The sequence below is a fragment of the Ascaphus truei genome, chromosome 8, assembly GCF_040206685.1.
Source record: "Ascaphus truei isolate aAscTru1 chromosome 8, aAscTru1.hap1, whole genome shotgun sequence".
Lineage (NCBI taxonomy): Eukaryota > Metazoa > Chordata > Amphibia > Anura > Ascaphidae > Ascaphus > Ascaphus truei.
In genome coordinates this window covers 842,520-854,669 of record NC_134490.1, presented here as the reverse complement: position 1 = coordinate 854,669, position 12,150 = coordinate 842,520, and the positions used below count along the sequence as shown (strand labels likewise).

General features: G+C 35.7%; 1 protein-coding gene across 2 annotated transcripts in view; it reads right to left on the bottom strand.

The window, feature by feature from the left end:
- Window positions 1-12,150, bottom strand: part of LOC142501026 (membrane-spanning 4-domains subfamily A member 4A-like) — a 40,525-nt gene that overhangs the window by 26,684 nt on the left and 1,691 nt on the right. The gene's annotated exons all lie outside the window — the stretch shown is intronic.

Genomic DNA, 12,150 nt, shown 5'->3' with positions numbered 1-12,150 from the left:
TCTCATTATTACAGTATCTCTCTCATTATTACAGTATCTCTCTCATTATTACAGTATCTCTCTCATTATTACAGCGTCTCTCATTATTACAGTGTCTCTCTCATTATTATTATTTTTATTATTATTATTATTATTATTATTATTATTATTATTATTATTATTATTATTATCACCCTCATTCTTATCTCTCTCATTATTACAGTATCTCTCTCATTATTACAGTATCTCTCATTATTACAGCATCTCTCTCATTTTTACACTATCTCTCTCATTATTACAGTGTCTCTCTCATTATTACAGTATCTCTCATTATTACAATATCTCTCTCATTATTACAGTATCTCTCTCATTATTACAGTGTCTCTCTCATTATTACAGTGTCTCTCTCATTATTACAGCGTCTCTCATTATTAGTGTCTCTCATTATTACAGTGTCTCTCTCATTATTACAGCGTGTCTCTCATTATAACAGTGTCTCTAATTATTACAGTGTCTCTCATTATTACAGTTTCTCTCATTATTACAGTGTCTCTCTCATTATGACATTGTCTCTCTCATTATTACAGCGTCTCTCTCATTATTACAGCGTCTCTCTCATTATTACAGTGTCTCTCTCATTATTACAGTGTCTCTCTCATTATTACAGTCTCTCTCATTATTACAGTGTCTCTCTCATTATTGCAGTATCTCTCTCATTATTACAGTATCTCTCTCATTATTACAGTATCTCTCTCATTATTACAGTATCTCTCTCATTATTACAGTGTCTCTCTCATTATTACAGTATCTCTCTCATTATTACAGCTTGTCTCTCATTATTAAAGTATCTCTCATTATTACAGTGTCTCTCTCATTATTACAGTATCTCTCTCATTATTACAGTATCTCTCTCATTATTACAGCGTCTCTCATTATTACAGTGTCTCTCTCATTATTATTATTTTTATTATTATTATTATTATTATTATCACCCTCATTCTTATCTCTCTCATTTTTACACTATCTCTCTCATTATTACAGTGTCTCTCTCATTATTACAGTATCTCTCATTATTACAATATCTCTCTCATTATTACAGTATCTCTCTCATTATTACAGTGTCTCTCTCATTATTACAGTGTCTCTCTCATTATTACAGCGTCTCTCATTATTAGTGTCTCTCATTATTACAGTGTCTCTCTCATTATTACAGCGTGTCTCTCATTATTACAGTGTCTCTAATTATTACAGTGTCTCTCATTATTACAGTTTCTCTCATTATTACAGTGTCTCTCTCATTATGACATTGTCTCTCTCATTATTACAGCGTCTCTCTCATTATTACAGCGTCTCTCTCATTATTACAGCGTCTCTCTCATTATTACAGTGTCTCTCTCATTATTACAGTGTCTCTCTCATTATTACAGTCTCTCTCATTATTACAGTGTCTCTCTCATTATTGCAGTATCTCTCTCATTATTACAGTATCTCTCTCATTATTACAGTATCTCTCTCATTATTACAGTATCTCTCTCATTATTACAGTGTCTCTCTCATTATTACAGTATCTCTCTCATTATTACAGCTTGTCTCTCATTATTAAAGTATCTCTCATTATTACAGTGTCTCTCTCATTATTACAGTATCTCTCTCATTATTACAGTATCTCTCTCATTATTACAGCGTCTCTCATTATTACAGTGTCTCTCTCATTATTATTATTTTTATTATTATTATTATTATTATTATTATTATCACCCTCATTCTTATCTCTCTCATTTTTACACTATCTCTCTCATTATTACAGTGTCTCTCTCATTATTACAGTATCTCTCATTATTACAATATCTCTCTCATTATTACAGTATCTCTCTCATTATTACAGTGTCTCTCTCATTATTACAGTGTCTCTCTCATTATTACAGCGTCTCTCATTATTAGTGTCTCTCATTATTACAGTGTCTCTCTCATTATTACAGCGTGTCTCTCATTATTACAGTGTCTCTAATTATTACAGTGTCTCTCATTATTACAGTTTCTCTCATTATTACAGTGTCTCTCTCATTATGACATTGTCTCTCTCATTATTACAGCGTCTCTCTCATTATTACAGCGTCTCTCTCATTATTACAGTGTCTCTCTCATTATTACAGTGTCTCTCTCATTATTACAGCATCATTATTACAGCATCTCTCTCATTATTACAGTCTCTCTCATTATTACAGCGTGTCTCTCATTATTACAGCGTCTCTCTCATTATTACAGTGTCTCTCTCATTATTACAGCTTCTCTCATTATTACAGTATCTCTCATTATTACAGTATCTCTCTCATTATTACAACGTGTCTCTCATTATTACAGTATCTCTCATTATTACAGCGTCTCTCTCATTATTACAGCGTCTCTCTCATTATTACAGCGTCTCTCTCATTATTACAGCGTCTCTCTCCTTATTACAGTGTCTCTCTCATTATTACAGTGTCTCTCTCATTATTACAGTATCTCTCATTATTATAGTATCTCTCTCATTATTACAGCATCTCTCTCATTATTACAGTATCTCTAATTATTATAGTATCTCTCTCATTATTACAGCGTCTCTCTCCTTATTACAGCGTCTCTCTCATTATTACAGTGTCTCTCATTAATACAGAATCTCTCATTATTACAGTGTCTCTCATTATTACAATGTCTCTCATTATTACAGTCTCTCTCATTATTACAATGTCTCTCTCATTATTACAGTGTCTCTCTCATTATTACATTGTCTCTCTCATTATTACAGTGTCTCTCTCATTATTACAGTATCTCTCTCATTATTACAGCATCTCTCTCATTATTACAGCGTGTCTCTCTCATTATTACAGTGTCTCTCTCCTTATTACAGCGTCTCTCTCATTATTACAGTGTCTCTCATTATTACAGTATCTCTCTCATTATTACAGTATCTCTCATTATCACAGCGTCTCTCTCATTATTACAGTATCTCTCTCATTATTACAGTCTCTCTCATTATTACAGTGTCTCTCTCATTATTGCAGTATATCTCTCATTATTACAGTATCTCTCTCATTATTACAGTATCTCTCTCATTATTACAGTATCTCTCTCATTATTACAGCGTGTCTCTCATTATTAAAGTATCTCTCATTATTACAGTGTCTCTCTCATTATTACAGTATCTCTCTCATTATTACAGTATCTCTCTCATTATTACAGTGTCTCTCTCATTATTCTTATCTCTCTCATTCTTATCTCTCTCATTATAACAGTGTCTCACTTATTATTCTTATCTCTCTCATTCTTATCTCTCTCATTATTACAGTATCTCTCTCATTATTACAGTATCTCTCTCATTATTACAGTATCTCTCTCATTATTACAGCGTCTCTCATTATTACAGTGTCTCTCTCATTATTATTATTATTATTATTATTATTATTATTATTATTATTATTATTATCACCCTCATTCTTATCTCTCTCATTATTACAGTATCTCTCTCATTATTACAGTATCTCTCATTATTACAGCATCTCTCTCATTTTTACACTATCTCTCTCATTATTACAGTGTCTCTCTCATTATTACAGTATCTCTCATTATTACAATATCTCTCTCATTATTACAGTATCTCTCTCATTATTACAGTGTCTCTCTCATTATTACAGTGTCTCTCTCATTATTACAGCGTCTCTCATTATTAGTGTCTCTCATTATTACAGTGTCTCTCTCATTATTACAGCGTGTCTCTCATTATTACAGTGTCTCTAATTATTACAGTGTCTCTCATTATTACAGTATCTCTCATTATTACAGTGTCTCTCTCATTATGACATTGTCTCTCTCATTATTACAGCGTCTCTCTCATTATTACAGCGTCTCTCTCATTATTACAGTGTCTCTCTCATTATTACAGTGTCTCTCTCATTATTACAGCATCATTATTACAGCATCTCTCTCATTATTACAGTCTCTCTCATTATTACAGCGTGTCTCTCATTATTACAGCGTCTCTCTCATTATTACAGCGTCTCTCTCATTATTACAGCTTCTCTCATTATTACAGTATCTCTCATTATTACAGTATCTCTCTCATTATTACAACGTGTCTCTCATTATTACAGTATCTCTCATTATTACAGTGTCTCTCTCATTATTACATTGTTTCTCATTATTACAATGTCTCTCATTATTACAGTGTCTCTCATTATTACAGCGTCTCTCTCATTATTACAGCGTCTCTCTCATTATTACAGCGTCTCTCTCATTATTACAGCGTCTCTCTCCTTATTACAGTGTCTCTCTCATTATTACAGTGTCTCTCTCATTATTACAGTATCTCTCATTATTATAGTATCTCTCTCATTATTACAGCATCTCTCTCATTATTACAGCGTCTCTCTCATTATTACAGCGTCTCTCTCATTATTACAGCGTCTCTCTCATTATTACAGCGTCTCTCTCCTTATTACAGCGTCTCTCTCATTATTACAGTGTCTCTCATTAATACAGAATCTCTCATTATTACAGTGTCTCTCATTATTACAATGTCTCTCATTATTACAGTCTCTCTCATTATTACAGTGTCTCTCTCATTATTACAGCGTCTCTCTCATTATTACAGTGTCTCTCTCATTATTACAGTGTCTCTCTCATTATTACAGTGTCTCTCTCATTATTACAGTATCTCTCTCATTATTACAGCATCTCTCTCATTATTACAGCGTGTCTCTCTCATTATTACAGTGTCTCTCTCCTTATTACAGCGTCTCTCTCATTATTACAGTGTCTCTCATTATTACAGTATCTCTCTCATTATTACAGTATCTCTCATTATCACAGCGTCTCTCTCATTATTACAGTATCTCTCTCATTATTACAGTGTCTCTCATTATTACAGTATCTCTCATTATTACAGCGTCTCTCTCATTATTACAGCGTCTCTCTCATTTTTACAGCGTCTCTCTCATTATTACAGCGTCTCTCTCATTATTACAGTATCTCTTATTATTACAGTGTCTCTCTCATTTTTACAGTGTCTCTCTCATTATTACAGTATCTCTCATTATTACAGCGTCTCTCTCATTATTACAGTCTCTCTCATTATTACAGTATCTCTCATTATTACAGCGTCTCTCTCTCATTATTACAGCGTCTCTCTCATTATTACAGTGTCTCTCTCATTATTACAGTCTCTCTCTCCTTATTACAGCGTCTCTCTCATTATTTCAGTCTCTCTCATTATTACAGTATCTCTCTCATTATTACAGTATCTCTCATTATCACAGCGTCTCTCTCATTATTACAGTATCTCTCTCATTATTACAGTGTCTCTCATTATTACAGTATCTCTCATTATTACAGCGTCTCTCTCATTATTACAGAGTCTCTGTCATTATTACAGCGTCTCTCTCATTATTACAGCGTCTCTCTCATTATTACAGCGTCTCTCTCATTATTACAGCGTGTCTCTCATTATTACAGTGTCTCTCTCATTATTACAGCGTCTCTCTCATTATTACAGCGTCTCTCTCATTATTAAAGCGTCTCTCTCATTATTACAGTGTCTCTCATTATTACAGTGTCTCTCATTATTACAGTATCTCTCATTATTATAGTATCTCTCTCATTATTACAGCATCTCTCTCATTATTACAGCGTCTCTCTCATTATTACAGCGTCTCTCTCATTATTACAGCGTCTCTCTCATTATTACAGCGTCTCTCTCCTTATTACAGCGTCTCTCTCATTATTACAGTGTCTCTCATTAATACAGAATCTCTCATTATTACAGTGTCTCTCATTATTACAATGTCTCTCATTATTACAGTCTCTCTCATTATTACAGCGTCTCTCTCATTATTACAGCATCTCTCTCATTATTACAGTGTCTCTCTCATTATTACAGTGTCTCTCTCATTATTACAGTGTCTCTCTCATTATTACAGTATCTCTCTCATTATTACAGCATCTCTTTCATTATTACAGCGTGTCTCTCTCATTATTACAGTGTCTCTCTCCTTATTACAGCGTCTCTCTCATTATTACAGTGTCTCTCATTATTACAGTATCTCTCTCATTATTACAGTATCTCTCATTATCACAGCGTCTCTCTCATTATTACAGTATCTCTCTCATTATTACAGTGTCTCTCATTATTACAGTATCTCTCATTATTACAGCATCTCTCTCATTATTACAGCGTCTCTCTCATTATTACAGCGTCTCTCTCATTATTACAGCGTCTCTCTCATTATTACAGTATCTCTTATTATTACAGTGTCTCTCTCATTTTTACAGTGTCTCTCTCATTATTACAGTATCTCTCATTATTACAGCGTCTCTCTCATTATTACAGCGTCTCTCTCATTATTACAGTACAGTCTCATTATTACAGTATCTCTCTCATTATTACAGTGTCTCTCTCATTATTACAGCGTCTCTCTCATTATTACAGTCTCTCTCATTATTACAGTCTCTCTCATTATTACAGCGTCTCTCTCATTATTACAGCGTCTCTCTCATTATTACAGTGTCTCTCTCATTATTACAGTCTCTCTCTCCTTATTACAGCGTCTCTCTCATTATTTCAGTCTCTCTCATTATTACAGCATCGCTCTCATTATTACAGCGTCTCTCTCATTATTACAGCGTCTCTCTCATTATTACAGCGTCTCTCTCATTATTACAGCGTCTCTCTCCTTATTACAGCGTCTCTCTCATTATTACAGTGTCTCTCATTAATACAGAATCTCTCATTATTACAGTGTCTCTCATTATTACAATGTCTCTCATTATTACAGTGTCTCTCTCATTATTACAGCGTCTCTCTCATTATTACAGTGTCTCTCTGATTATTACAGTGTCTCTCTCATTATTACAGTATCTCTCTCATTATTACAGCATCTCTCTCATTATTACAGCGTGTCTCTCTCATTATTACAGTGTCTCTCTCCTTATTACAGCGTCTCTCTCATTATTACAGTGTCTCTCATTATTACAGTATCTCTCTCATTATTACAGTATCTCTCATTATCACAGCGTTTCTCTCATTATTACAGTATCTCTCTCATTATTACAGTGTCTCTCATTATTACAGTATCTCTCATTATTACAGCGTCTCTCTCATTATTACAGCGTCTCTCTCATTATTACAGCGTCTCTCTCATTATTACAGCGTCTCTCTCATTATTACAGTATCTCTTATTATTACAGTGTCTCTCTCATTTTTACAGTGTCTCTCTCATTATTACAGTATCTCTCATTATTACAGCGTCTCTCTCATTATTACAGCGTCTCTCTCATTATTACAGTCTCATTATTACAGTATCTCTCTCATTATTACAGTGTCTCTCTCATTATTACAGCGTCTCTCATTATTTCAGCGTCTCTCTCATTATTACAGCGTCTCTCTCATTATTAGTGTCTCTCTCATTATTACAGCATCTCTCTCATTATTACAGCGTGTCTCTCTCATTATTACAGTGTCTCTCTCCTTATTACAGCGTCTCTCTCATTATTACAGTGTCTCTCATTATTACAGTATCTCTCTCATTATTACAGTATCTCTCATTATCACAGCGTCTCTCTCATTATTACAGTATCTCTCTCATTATTACAGTGTCTCTCATTATTACAGTATCTCTCATTATTACAGCATCTCTCTCATTATTACAGCGTCTCTCTCATTATTACAGCGTCTCTCTCATTATTACAGCGTCTCTCTCATTATTACAGTATCTCTTATTATTACAGTGTCTCTCTCATTTTTACAGTGTCTCTCTCATTATTACAGTATCTCTCATTATTACAGCGTCTCTCTCATTATTACAGCGTCTCTCTCATTATTACAGTACAGTCTCATTATTACAGTATCTCTCTCATTATTACAGTGTCTCTCTCATTATTACAGCGTCTCTCTCATTATTACAGTCTCTCTCATTATTACAGTCTCTCTCATTATTACAGCGTCTCTCTCATTATTACAGCGTCTCTCTCATTATTACAGTGTCTCTCTCATTATTACAGTCTCTCTCTCCTTATTACAGCGTCTCTCTCATTATTTCAGTCTCTCTCATTATTACAGCATCGCTCTCATTATTACAGCGTCTCTCTCATTATTACAGCGTCTCTCTCATTATTACAGCGTCTCTCTCATTATTACAGCGTCTCTCTCCTTATTACAGCGTCTCTCTCATTATTACAGTGTCTCTCATTAATACAGAATCTCTCATTATTACAGTGTCTCTCATTATTACAATGTCTCTCATTATTACAGTGTCTCTCTCATTATTACAGCGTCTCTCTCATTATTACAGTGTCTCTCTGATTATTACAGTGTCTCTCTCATTATTACAGTATCTCTCTCATTATTACAGCATCTCTCTCATTATTACAGCGTGTCTCTCTCATTATTACAGTGTCTCTCTCCTTATTACAGCGTCTCTCTCATTATTACAGTGTCTCTCATTATTACAGTATCTCTCTCATTATTACAGTATCTCTCATTATCACAGCGTTTCTCTCATTATTACAGTATCTCTCTCATTATTACAGTGTCTCTCATTATTACAGTATCTCTCATTATTACAGCGTCTCTCTCATTATTACAGCGTCTCTCTCATTATTACAGCGTCTCTCTCATTATTACAGCGTCTCTCTCATTATTACAGTATCTCTTATTATTACAGTGTCTCTCTCATTTTTACAGTGTCTCTCTCATTATTACAGTATCTCTCATTATTACAGCGTCTCTCTCATTATTACAGCGTCTCTCTCATTATTACAGTCTCATTATTACAGTATCTCTCTCATTATTACAGTGTCTCTCTCATTATTACAGCGTCTCTCATTATTTCAGCGTCTCTCTCATTATTACAGCGTCTCTCTCATTATTAGTGTCTCTCTCATTATTACAGCATCTCTCTCATTATTACAGCGTGTCTCTCTCATTATTACAGTGTCTCTCTCCTTATTACAGCGTCTCTCTCATTATTACAGTGTCTCTCATTATTACAGTATCTCTCTCATTATTACAGTATCACTCTTTATCACAGCGTTTCTCTCATTATTACAGTATCTCTCTCATTATTACAGTGTCTCTCATTATTACAGTATCTCTCATTATTACAGCGTCTCTCTCATTATTACAGCGTCTCTCTCATTATTACAGCGTCTCTCTCATTATTACAGCGTCTCTCTCATTATTACAGTATCTCTTATTATTACAGTGTCTCTCTCATTTTTACAGTGTCTCTCTCATTATTACAGTATCTCTCATTATTACAGCGTCTCTCTCATTATTACAGCGTCTCTCTCATTATTACAGTCTCATTATTACAGTATCTCTCTCATTATTACAGTGTCTCTCTCATTATTACAGCGTCTCTCATTATTTCAGCGTCTCTCTCATTATTACAGCGTCTCTCTCATTATTAGTGTCTCTCTCATTATTACAGTCTCTCTCATTATTACAGTCTCTCATTATTACAGTGTAACTGTCTTGTGTTTGTCACCTACAAATTGTTGTAGTGTCCCCTCCAGAAGAAAAACATAAAACAGCGCACACCTCATAGTGTGGTACAGGTGATTATATTAGCTCATTGCAGGTAAGGTAAGAATTGCACGGCCCCAGGGCAACTAGAGTCCCAGCAGGAGAGGAGGTGACAGGGCCAAAGCTTTATCCAACAAGAAAGCTACTGTATAAATATATATATATATATATATATATATATATATATATATATATATATATATATATATGTATGTATGTATGTATGTATGTATGTATGTATGTATATATATATATATATATATATATATATATATATATATATATATATATATATACATGTAGAGGTATCAGTACCGTGTTAGCCGAGCTTCAATAATCAAAAAATAAATAGATGATACCGTTCTGTGGCTAACGAAATGCTTTTATTTGTGCGAGCTTTCGAGATACACTGATCTCTTCTTCCGGCGATGTTACAATGAATGAAGCAAGGATAACTTAAAAACAGTGTCTCTTGGAATGTTATCTGTGCTTGTCCTTCCCCCGTGTGGATGAGCCCTACGCAAGATCGCCAGGAAACTACAACCCATCCTCCAGGAAGATACAAGACTGCAACAGGTCTTCCCTGAAGCACCCTTATTATCATACAGACAACCCCATAATCTCAAGAATATTATGGTGAGGAGTAAAGTATTCAGCAGTACAACTGAATGCGGGACAAAACCATGCCAGGACCCAAGATGCAAAACCTGCGCAATGCTCTACACAGCGGACACAATACAAATACCACACAAGAATCGGGAATACAAAATCAGAGGAGGGTTCACCTGTTCCTCCAGCAATGTCGTGTACCTCATCATGTGCATGAAATGCCCAGGGGGCTGCTACTACATAGGTGAGACAGGACAGGGGCTAAACAAGAGAATGAACCTGCATCGCCACAGCATCACACGCGGAACAAGAGACAGTCCTGTTGGCGAACATTTCTCTGACTCTGGCCATAAGATGAACGATCTGAGGGTTGCCATACTCAAAGGTAATCTTAAAACCCCGAAGGAGAGACGGTTGCATGAATACAAATTTATGCAACTGTTCGGGACACTTAGCAGTGGCCTAAACAGAGATCGAAATTTTATGAGTCATTACTGACACTAGCAAACTCTCTTCCCATCAGCGCTAAAGGCCATGTCTGTACATACTGTGCTATATGTATGCACACACAGCTGTCTCTCACACATACTAATACTCCTTATTTTTCCATCCATATACACCAATAGGGACCACATAGTATCCACACACACTTTTAGTTGTGCTACAAACTCTCACATTTCCACACCCACCCACACCATTTATATCCCTCTCACTCCACACACACCTTGTGTAGAGCACTGTTTATACTGTGGGCTCTCCATTCATTTTTATTCACACTGACACACATACACACTCTTTCTTCACTTGCTTTCAGTTACCCTTTGACACCTCTAGCCATAAAACACATCCACACGGGGGAAGGACAAGCACAGATAACATTCCAAGAGACACTGTTTTTAAGTTATCCTTGCTTCATTCATTGTAACATCGCCGGAAGAAGAGATCAGTGTATCTCGAAAGCTCGCACAAATAAAAGCATTTCGTTAGCCACAGAACGGTATCATCTATTTATTTTTTGATTATATATATATATATATATATATATATATAAAAATAATGGTTCTGGTTAACTGGGCTTTAATGAGGAACTAGATGTTTGGTCCTTATACTAAGTGATCTCATATACAGTCATGTGAAAAAGAAAGTACACCCTCTGAATTCCATGGTTTTACATATCAGGACATAATAACAATCATCTGTTCCTTAGCCGGTCTTAGACTTAGGTAAATACAACCTCAGATGAACAGCAACAGATGACATATTTCATTGTGTGTGTGTGTGTGTGTGTGTGTGTGTGTGTGTGTGTGTGTGTGTGTGTGTGTGTGTGTGTGTGTGTGTGTGTGTGTGTGTGTGTGTGTGTGTGTGTGTGTGTGTGTGTGTGTGTGTGTACACATGACAGATTACACCGTGGATTGTGTCTGATTTTCTATATATATATTTTTTAGTTCTAAAATATATATCAATCTAAGATTTTGTCTTTTCTTATCTTGTACTGTATATATCGACTTTTTTTATTTTCAGTTATGGGTTGCATGTATGACACCCAAATATGAGATGTTCTTCACCTTCTTGAATCATTTAAGTTCATTCAAAATAGTGGAATGCAGATTCCATGTTTTCTGTGTACCCCGGATTTTACCAGCAGTGTCCCCTCCAACCTATGTGTAATATCACTAATAATGCCATTAAAGAGCCTGCACTCTGTGACACTCCCCTGATCCCACACCCCACACTGTCCCCTGATCCCACACCCCACTCTGCCCCCTGATCCCACATCCCACTCTGTCCCCTGATCCCACACCCACTCTGCCCCCTGATCCCACACTGTCCCCTGATCCCACACCCCTCTGTCCCCTGATCCCACACCCCACTCTGTCCCCTGATCCCACAACCCACTCTGCCCCCTGATCCCACATTCCACTCTGCCCCCTAATCCCACACCCCACTCTGTCCCCTGATCCCACATCCCACTCTGCCCCCTGATCCCACACCCCACTCTGTCCCCT